The sequence below is a fragment of the Ictalurus furcatus genome, chromosome 10 (genome assembly GCF_023375685.1).
Source record: "Ictalurus furcatus strain D&B chromosome 10, Billie_1.0, whole genome shotgun sequence".
Classification (NCBI taxonomy): Eukaryota; Metazoa; Chordata; class Actinopteri; order Siluriformes; family Ictaluridae; genus Ictalurus; species Ictalurus furcatus.
Genome location: NC_071264.1, coordinates 10947893 through 10959050, shown reverse-complemented (window position 1 = coordinate 10959050; position 11158 = coordinate 10947893).

Sequence of the window (11158 nt, the reverse complement as noted above, 5' to 3'; positions counted from 1 at the left end):
TGCATTCATAATGGGGTTCAGCTGGATTAGACACAACCAGGCCTGATTACTGCAAACCCTGTTCAATCAAATCAACACTTAAATAGAACTTTTTCAACAGCATGAAGTTGGTTAAAAGGTCATATCCGGTTACACACTATGCCAAAGTTTAAAGAAATTCCAGAAATGATGAGGAAGAAGGTGATTGAAATACATCAGTCTGGGAAGGGTTACAAAGCTATTTCAAAGGCTCTGGGACTCAAAGGACCCACATTGAGAGCCATTATCTCTAAATGGAAAAACTCTGCACAGTAGTGAACCTTCCCAACCTTCCAAAATTCCTCCAAGAGCACAGTAACTACTCATCCAGGATGTCACAAAAGAGCCAAGGACAACAGCAAAGGATGATCAGAAATGGCAGCCATGGAAGTGTGGTGAGATGAAAACCACTGCTAACCCAGAATAACATTAAGGCTTGTCTGAATTTTGCCAAAACAGACCTTGATGATCCTCAAACCTTTTGGGATAATGTTCTGTGGATTGATGAGTCGAAAGTGGAACTGTTTTGAAGCCAGGGGTCCCGTTACATCTGGCATAAACCAAACCCAGAATTTCATAAAAAGAACATCATACCTACAGTCAAGCATGGTGGTGGGAGTGTGATGGTGTGGGGATGCTTTGCTGCTTCAAGGCCTGGGCAACTTGCAATTATTGAGGGAAACATGAATTCTGCTCTCTACCAGAAAATCCTAAAGGTGAATGGCCAGTCTTCAGTCTATAAGTGCAACTAGATTATGCAGCAAGACAATAATCCAAAACATAGGAGTAAGTCCTAGTCCTAGAAGTAAGTGAAAGACTGATCTCCAGTTATCGGAAGGGTTTGGTTGCAGTTATTGCTGCTAAAGGAGGCACAACCAGATTTTAATTTTAATGGGACAATTCACATTGGTGATAGGTGTTGGATAACTTTTTTTTGCTTCAATAAAAAAAATAAAAATAAAAACTTCTTTGTGTGTTTACTCAGGTTGCCTTCATTTTAGGTTGTATTTCGTTTGAAGATGTAAAACTTTTGAGTATGAGATATACACAAAAACAGAAGAAATCTTACTTTTTCCACAGCACTGTACTGTACATATATACAATATATACATATACAATTTAACCAAACCTCACATCACAATCATTAGCACCCCTGCATTTAGTACTTTGTGCAACCTCCCTCTGTCAACATAACAGACTGACTCTTCTCTTTTAATGCTTGATGAGTTTGGAGAGCACAATGTGAGAGCACTTCTCAATATAAAATCAGTCCAGATCCTCCAGGGTCTTATGTCCTCTCTTGTGGACTCTCGCCTTCAGTTCACCCCACATGTTTTTATTGGAGTTTATGTCAGGGGTCTTGGTTGGCCATGTCAAAAGCATAATCCTGTTTCATAATCATTATCATTATCTTGCTAAAACATCCAACTGCAACCCAGTTATAGCATCTTGCCAGAGGCAGACAGAGCCATTTACAGATGTAAAATATTCTGAAACTTCATGGAGTCCATCAGTACGTTTACATGGACAACAATAATCCGATATTAACCCAATTAAGACAATACTCTCATTAAGAAACTAAAATGTAAACAGCGATTATTGATGACCTTAATCCGACTGAAGTCATACTTGAAGTAAACACAAATTGAATTAAGACATGTTGAGTACTCCTGTTTTAGTCGCATTATCGTCGTGAATTACAGACATGGAAGACCCCTTAATCACACTATTAACGTCATGTGGGAGTTTTCACCGCATTTTGCGACAGGACACGATCACACACGGCAGTGCTCAACAGTTTTATAGCAAACAAGAGAACACCGCTGTGTCCAAAACCGCGTACTTACCTACTATATAGTAGGCAAACTACATGTATCTCAGCTACTAAATAGTGGGAAAGTATGAGGTTTCGGACGAAGCCCACGGCTTCAAGCAGTCGTTTATTAGCACGTATAGCATGACAAATTAACTGCACTTGAAGCGTTCATGAAAATTCAAACTAAAATCACCCAAAACTGTATACGGTACCATAACGAAGACAAACTATACGTAGATACGTGAAATTCTGGAGGGAACGTCGGACGTGGTGGCGTGGTGACATAATGACGTGTGCTGTTAATTATCTCTACGTTCTATAACATGTAAAACGGGAACATGAAATGAATATTCTAAAAGCGACTCATGTAAACACCTTAATCACAATATTGTCTTATTCAGAATAAGGTCAATAATTAGATTACTGCTGTCCATGTAAACGTAGTCCATGATGCCATATAACCAACAAGGTGGCCAGGGCCTCTGGAGGAAAACCAGCCCCATAACAACAACACCATACTTAACCACTGGGGATTATGTTCTCTTCTGTATAATTATCTTTCTTTTTATGTCAACCTCACCTTGAGTGTTTGCTAGCAAATAGCTCTCTTTATACCAGAAAATCCTGTTCCAGTCAAAATTACAGTAGCATCTAATGAATGTTTGAAATGGCTTTCTTCTGGCACACCTTGAAAAACATTTGTTGGCATGGAGGTGGCCTCTAATTGTATTTTGACCCCAAAATGCTCATTTGTTCTGCAAGAAGAGAAATGTTTGCCTCTCTAACCATCCTGCACAGAGTATCCAGGAGCAAAATATACTTGCATCATTTTCCATGAAGGTCTACAGCTCTGATTGTTGCAAACTTCTAAATTATTCCATCAACAGTTGATATGGGTATTTTCAGGCGTGTAGCTATTTTAATAGCTATTGCCTGTTTCATGAAGGTCAACACACTTTTAGATATTTAGCTCTATTGATTGTGGATGGTGTTGTGTCTGTGTGAGTGCACCGCACACAACTAATAGTGGGTGCATGTAGACGACTCCTACTACTGAGATGCCAGAGAGAGAACACAAAGAGAACAGTAAGATAGAGAATCCCATTTGGGCATTATGCTTGTACACAAATGGTCCTGCCAAGCGACAGTGTTACTAGGCGACCAGGGTGCAAAACAAACCATAACAGAATTAAGAGATGGTGCAATGAGATCATCCATCACAGGAATCTCTCCCCACAGTCCGTGATGTTCAAGGTTGGAGACCCGAGGTCTCATTAGAGTTAAATAATCCAAGGTCTTTTATTCAGTTTGTCTTAACACCAACAGACAAACTGTATGAGCTGCATCTGATTTCAGTTTCCAGGCAGGCAATGAATTAATCATTTATATGGCAATTGCACACCTGTAATAGTGAGAGAAAGAGAGAAAACAAAGAATTATAAAGCTCTTATTTGGAACTTAATTCAAACTGAATGCACACATTTAATGAAAATAGGATGACAAAATTATAACTGATAGCTATTGTAGAGGAAAATAGCCATATATACAGTTGTGGAAAGTGTGTAATATATCTATAATGTTGTAACATTTCCAAACAATCTTAATTTATTGCTGCATAGTGTTATTATGTATGAATGCCAGGAAACTAAATTCCAGAAAGCAATGTTCCAGTTTAGAGGTGCTATGTTAATACAATATTTAAAAAGACAAGCAAAATATCCCTAAGTACATAATTACACAAAGAGTACAGTGAAAGTTATTAGACTCTAGTTTACTCTTCCATCTGGACTGCTTCAGCTGAAAATGTTAAGAACGTAATGTTAAGAATATACATGTCACTGTTTGATTAATTGAGTAAGGGAAAATCCATGGCTAGGTGTGCATTACACGATTTTAATGCACAACATGGAGAGCCTCTGCAGAGTGCATTATAATGGTGTAATGCACACCTAGCCATGGACTATCCCGCTTATACCCTATTCACTTGCCAGCATTGGGAAGTTAAAGCTGTCATTGATGTTTGCAGTGCAAAATTTGACTGAAAGTATAAAAATAACGGTTCATTTTTGTCAGTTATTTTATAAATGGGTCGTTAGCTCTAGAATTCTGCCTGCTCTTGATCATACACAGAGATAAAGTAGTGCGATAAGATTACATTTATTTGAATAAAGTATAATAAATAGTTATGAGAGAGAGAGAGAGCGAGAGAGAGAGAAAGAGAGATTGTGCTTTGCCACATCTCTACTAATAATGAAGCTGTGAGTTTAACTCTGTGTTACTATGGTTACAATTGTTTATAGGCAGCACATTGATTTAGAACGGCAATTAATCTGACTGGAACTACCTGTGCATTAAACGGCTTTAACACACACGTTCTAGCCAATCAGAATAGAGTATTCAGACAGACCATGGTATAAATGTTTATAGTATATAGTTGAAACATTGATATCATAAAGCTGCTAAATTAAACGTTAAATCATTGTTATTAAACTGCATTATTAGTCTACTCTGTTGTTATGCTATAATAATTTTATTGTTATTAATTGCTTTTAGCTTGTTGGTCAAAGAAATGCTGACTTGAATGGGTGTTCAGGGTGGACATAGCTGTTTACATTTCTATTAGAAGCTGTAAAAGATTCACATGGTCTGAGCATAGCCTTCCACTACTATAAAAGTGCATGAAGCTATGCTGTCTCGCATGAGTGGTGTGATCTCTCCCCCATTCCTTCCAGCACAGACAAGCCCGGCAACAATTCAGGAGAAGTAGGTCACCCGCTGCAGTCAGAAATTATGCAATGCTGAAAAAATGTGCCTTCGCTTGCACAGGAGCCTAGGGAGAAAACGTCCAGTACCTCATGGATTGGTGGTGGTGGTAATGGTAGTGGTGATAGTGTGTGTGTGTGTGTGTGTGTGAGAGAGAGAGAGAGAGAGAGAGAGAGAGAGAGAGAGAGAGAGAGATCCACCACCAAAATCATACCAGCAACCTATTTGCTATAGCAGAACATGTCATTCAGTTACAGAAGGGTATACATATACAAACATATAGGATGGATCAAAGAGAAGCCTTGATATAAATTATAAGCCTTTTCATCATGGGTTATTCTCAGAAGAAAAATTGCAGCAACTCTGTGGCAAGCAAAGTGGGTCTCTGCACCATTCCCATAGCAACCAGACCTATTGCTGCTGGGAAATGCCAGTGTGGAAGTGTATTATTTAATTAAGAGCAGACTGTTCGCTTTCTCTTTCTCTCCTTTTTTTCTCTCCCAGACACACCTATCTTAATTTCAGGCCAATAATTGAAAGTGGCATGTATTTATATAAGACGTTTGTGTCAACAAGCTTCTACATATTTACACAAGGGGAAAGGAGCATATGAAACAAATGGTTCCTTAATAATGCTAACTGGATCCAACACAAAAAAGATGAGTCTTTAATTGGGATAGATGATTCCAGATTCAACAAAAAGGCCTTGTATAATGAAGCATTTTCTTATTAGGTCACTGTGGAATCACACAACACCTCTGGGGGCCAAGCACTGAATGCAAGCATAACAAACAGGTAGATGATGTAAATGTAAATTTAAGTCTTATTGTAAGTCTTTATTTTTGTAATTATGGCACAGGTGAAAAAAGGGAACATTACGTTTTCTTGCTATTTTTGTCCAAAACCAAATTTATGCAGTAACCTGCCAAAAGTTGTGAAATCTACTGTCAATGCACAATTTTTAAAAAATCAAACTCATATGACATATACAGTCATGTGAAAAAAATAAGTACACTCCATTGTTGTTGTTTTTTTGACATATTCGGACAAGCAAACATTTGATCATCTTTGAAATAGTGCCTATTAATGAAGATGATATACTTGAACAAAGCCACAAGGAAAATTATCGTTGTCAATAATTTATTCAACAGAAATATCAATAGATGTTATATTTTTCTGTGGAAAAAGTAAGTACACCCCTGGCCTCAGAAGCTAGTATTGCCCCCTTTAGTAGAAATAAATTCTTGGAGGCATTTTGCATAATTTTCCACCAGGCTTGCTGGAATTTTTTTTTTTTACCAATCTTCAGGATTCTTTCAGTTACAAGATGTTTGAGGGTTTTCTTGCATGTACTGCCCGTTTCAAATCCCCCTCACAACATTTAAATGGGATTCAAATCCAGGTTTTGACTAGACCATTCCATAACCCTCCATTTCTTCTTTTTGAGTCATTCCTTGATGGATTTGCTAGTGTGCTTAGCATCATTATCCTGTTGAAAGCTTCACTTTCGGTTCAACTTCAACTTACGGTCAGATGACCTCACATTATCTTCAAGCACTTTTTTGATATGATGCAGAATTCATAGTTGAATCAAGGAATGCATGCTGTCCATCCCTGAGGCTGCAAAGCAACCCCAAACCATAACATTTCCACCATCGTGCTTCACAGTTGGTATGAGGTGCTTCTCCTGAAAAGCTGTCTTTGGTCTGCGCCAGACATGTCTGCTGTTACTGTGGCCAAACAACTCTATCTTTGATTTGTGTGTCCAGAGCACATTATTGCAAAAGGCCCAGTCTTTGCCTATATGCTCAATGGCAAACTGTAGTCTTGCAAAGGCTTTTTCCTGGCACGCCTCCCATGCAGGTCAAATTTGTGCAATCTCTTTCTGATTGTAGAAGCTTGCACTTTCACACCAACAGTTGCAAGACTTACCAATAGATCCTGTGATGATATTGTGGGGATCTTGAAGACTTCTTTTTACATCAGACGGTCTGCTCTTGTGCTGAATTTGCTGGGACGGACAGTCCTGGACGAATTGGCAGTCGTTTCAAATCTGCGCCATTTGTAGATGGTGTTCCTTACAGTGGAATGATGTATTTCAAATAATTTGGAGATCTTTTTAAATCCCTTGCCAAACTCATAGGCATCCACAACCTTTTTTTCTGAAGGCCTTATAGAACTCTTTAGATCTTGGCGTGACGACACCATACACCTCAATAACAAAGGGAACACCAGACACTAGATATGAGAGAGGTATAAATAAGACTGGTTCCACCTGCACTCCCTAAGCAGGTTCTAATCACTGGCACCTAATCTTAAACACCTGATTCTAATTTTATGCATTTGAAGGAATAATAAATGTAGGGGTGTACTTACTTTTTCCTTATGACTGATCTGTTTTTTGTTCATTTAAATTGTGAAAATTACTACAAAATGTCAATTTTATGTTATTTGACAGAGTGTATCACCTTCATCAATAGGCACTATTTCAAAGAGGATCAAATGTTTGCTTATATTGTTTGCAAATAGTTGTGTTAATGTGAAATGTTAGTCTGAAGTTTATATTTGTAACACTGTGTGTATTTTATTTTAAATAAATGAAAAAATGTTTGTTGTTTTTTTCATCTGATTAATCGAAAAAAAATGCAGTGGTCTAGACTCTGCGGGGAAAAAAAAACATTTCTTAGATGCTTTTACTCAAGAAAAATCTGGCACCTTCAGAAATACATGTAGGTCATTTTAATAAGCCAACTCTGAATATGGAGAACTTTCCCCATGTACATGTATTGATGTAATTTTTTAACTTAAACCTCCATCTCTGCTGCCACATCTATGAGCACTCTAGGCATTTATATCATTATGTACTGCTCTGCTTGACTTATTTTCTAGCCACAACTGAGATGTTGTTCTTATTTGTTAGTTATAAAATGATTCGGTCAGTTGTATTTACTCAGTACTATCTGAGTAGTAGCCTGTTTATATTTAGGATGGCATAAATATTGCACAAATGCAAAACCAGGTTGTGAGAATCTGGACAGAACTTTAAGCCTTTGCTTGACATCAGAAAAGACTAAAAGGGGAATTAACAGGTTAATTCCCCTTTAACTAACATGTTCAATTCTGGAACAGTCAGGCCTGCTGTTACACCACTGCAGTCAACATGAAACCAGCAACTGAGCGCCCATGAGAACACAATGTGTACACTGTTAGAGTATAACAGCTAATTACAACTGCACCCAAACAGAGTACCTTAATTTGTGTAATTATAACATTGCATTGCATTATGTAAGGAATTAACACGATTGGGTGTTCTGTTGTAGGAAAATAATCAACAGTAGGGTGGTGTGATGCATTGATTATTTTCCTGTAATGGCATGCCCAGCTGTGATTTATTTGCCAACGATTGCAGTTTTTTTCGTTAATTAGAATACATCGTCATACTTTTTTATCCATTTATAGCTAGACTTAATGTTGTGCAACATTCACGAAACAAATTAGTCCCTGTTGTCGCTTACATTATTATTTTACCAGTCTCTGTTAGTTGTTACTATAGAAACAGTAACATAATAGAATGATAGAAACTTGTGATTTGCCTCTCAGAGCCATGCTGTTACAGAAATGTAATCAACACCTTCTGATCAGTCCGAATCTAGACATCAACAGTATACGGTATACGTATTTATATAATTAATTGTAAATAGTGGTGATTCAGAAGTGGGCAAAAATTGGGCAGAGAATAAGTGCAAAGTGTCAGACCTCAGGTCAGCTGGTATTTGATTATCAGGAGGATTTTAAATCTAGTTCCTTCTCATAGGTCTTTGTTTGTTGTCACCAGTCATGGTTACTGTGAATGTGTGTGTCCTTCCCTCCCCTTTTTTTTCCTCCCTTAATTTTATTCAGTCTGACATATTTCTCAGAATGGAATAACTGAGAGTGAAACTAAATTCATCCTACTGTCCAGCTGCCCTGAACATCAGGGTATTCATTTTTGTAGAATGCCACACACACACACACACACACACACACACACACACACACACACACACACACACACTGCCCCAATAGATTTGCTTTAATAACAACACAGGCTTGACTTAGTTGCCATGCCAACAGCACAGAACAAAGGCAGGAGCCTTAGTGGTGTGAGCAGCGCGAGACTCAGCATTGAGAAGGGACTCACTCTTTCTGTCACATGCACTCCAATAACACTGTACTTTTTAAAAGATCTGTACTACATAAAACATTTTTTGCCAATTGAATACAGACGGTTAACATTTCATACGCAAATTAACACTTACCTTAGATGTAGCTGAGCAGCTAATGTTTGCCATTTTTTTATGTCCAAATTCTTTTTTCATGAACTGAAGCTATGAGGCTAATGTGTCTAACATGTTGGTTATGAAATCTGGCACATAAAATCTGTCATCATTGCCAAAATTAACTCACGATTGCCTCAAACCACAACATCTGCCAAAGAAAGCCCATGTGTACTTAATTTAAAAATACTCCAGCCATATCATTTTAAAACTGCATACATGATATATGCATAACACTGTAGAATATAAAACACACTTTGTAATACAAACACTTTGTAACACTTTGTATTGTTTCACACTTTGTATGTAAAACAATAAATTGTTACTGACGTTGACATTATCCATGTTAGCTTAGTTAACTTTAGTAAACAACCTCACATTTGTCATAGGTAGGTGCTGGAATTCACTATTTATTAACATTGGCATGTTTTCAGCTATTCATCAGTGGTCAAACAAAAAAGTCATACAATGGGGACATTTACTTTAATGTGGGCGTGAGGGTGTGCTCAGATATGAAGCTTGCAGGACAAAGTAAAGGCAATTCAACCATTCACTCATCTTTAGTAACTGTTCAGGGTTGTAGAAGAGTCAGTGCTAGCATTACCAGCGCTGGGATTTTCAGTGTTGGACACACACATCTAGCTAATTCCAGCACAACATGCACAAATTGCATTTGAACAATGTTGCATGCAGTTCACGTGTTTATTGAAAAGACATCTGCACAACTTTGTTTTGAGACACTGTTAATGCTTATAGCTTTGAACTATAAGTTGGAATATTTCTTATTACATTGATGTGGATGTAGTCAGGACTGCATTAACAAACCTCGTGCATCGCCTTTTGCTTGCTGGTGGTCTGCTAATTTTAGCTTTTTAAATAACCTATGCACAATTGGTTTAAATCATTTAATATGATATGCAACTAATATATTTCTACATTATGAGACAGGCAAGCCAGCTCAGTAATTCTGGGGTTTGTTTATAAGTTTCATTTCTATTAAAAAAAATCTCTAATACCACCTCAGATTTTACTCACACATTCACTGCTTATCTTTCATTTGAATGTTCATTAACATTCTTGTGCTTATTGAACCTGATAATGAGAAATGTGTAAGAAGTTGAACAAATGAAAGTGCTGCTAGTTGGATTTTGTTCATTTCATTGTATGATGTAAGACAAGGTACAGATGTTAACCCCTAATCATAATATAAATCTTTTTAATTGATTATATGAATAGATGATGACAATAATGAAATTATTTTTGTAATACATTGCTTGTCTCTTTTGTGACATATTTTAATTCGGTGCCCTCTTTTACCACTTGTCAGGCATAGCAAGTTTGCATCATGATCACTATTTAGTTTGGCAGTTATTCTGAGTTAGACTCCATCTAGCATCTCAGCTGCTTTGTTTCTCAATTGTGTCATTACAGTTTAGAGCTTACAGTCTCTATGGAACCTCTACATCTCTCTCACACACTCATTCTCTCTCTCTCTCTCTCTCTCTCTCGCTCTCCCATCCCCCTCACTCACTTGTTTAAACCACCATGTCTGGGCGTTTAGGTTATGATAAACCGGAAATTGTATAAGGATTAGTGTGTAGCTATTCTGTGTGCACATGGGTCATGTACACAGATTTCACTCCTCCTTTATACTACATGGGTAGAAAGGACTATCCCAGCCACAGCACAAAAATGACTGTATATTCAGTCTGCTTTCTATAGATTAGTGTTGAATGATACTATAAAGCATTCATGTATATTGTAAATGTCCAACTGGCAGGCTATTTTTGCCCTGGTCCCTCTGAGCAATGTGGTTAGAAGCCATGAGGGATTTGTAAATCGCTCTATCGTTCTGTGCAAGAAGAAGGCTGACTGGATTTGTCGGGACAGAGCTAAATAGATTGATCTTGTTTCTCCCTTAACATGTCTCGTTCTCTGTTGGGCTCCGTCTAGAGTCTATTGATTAATGTGTTTGACAAAAGATACATTTTAGCCCTGTATAGAATCATTATCTATAGTGTGGAATGTTTTGCTGCTTTCCAAGTACTGCACCGTTTGAATAATCAAGCTATGTGATTAATCATTGACTCTCCTGGGCACTCGACATAATTACTATGTGATTCACACTAAGTAAATGTTTAATAGTAGGAGCAGGTTAAAACATGTCCTTATATGATAAAAAAAAAAACAACAACAAGACAAAAGGGTGCTTGCCCTTGAATGATTCTGGGACAATGCGATGCTT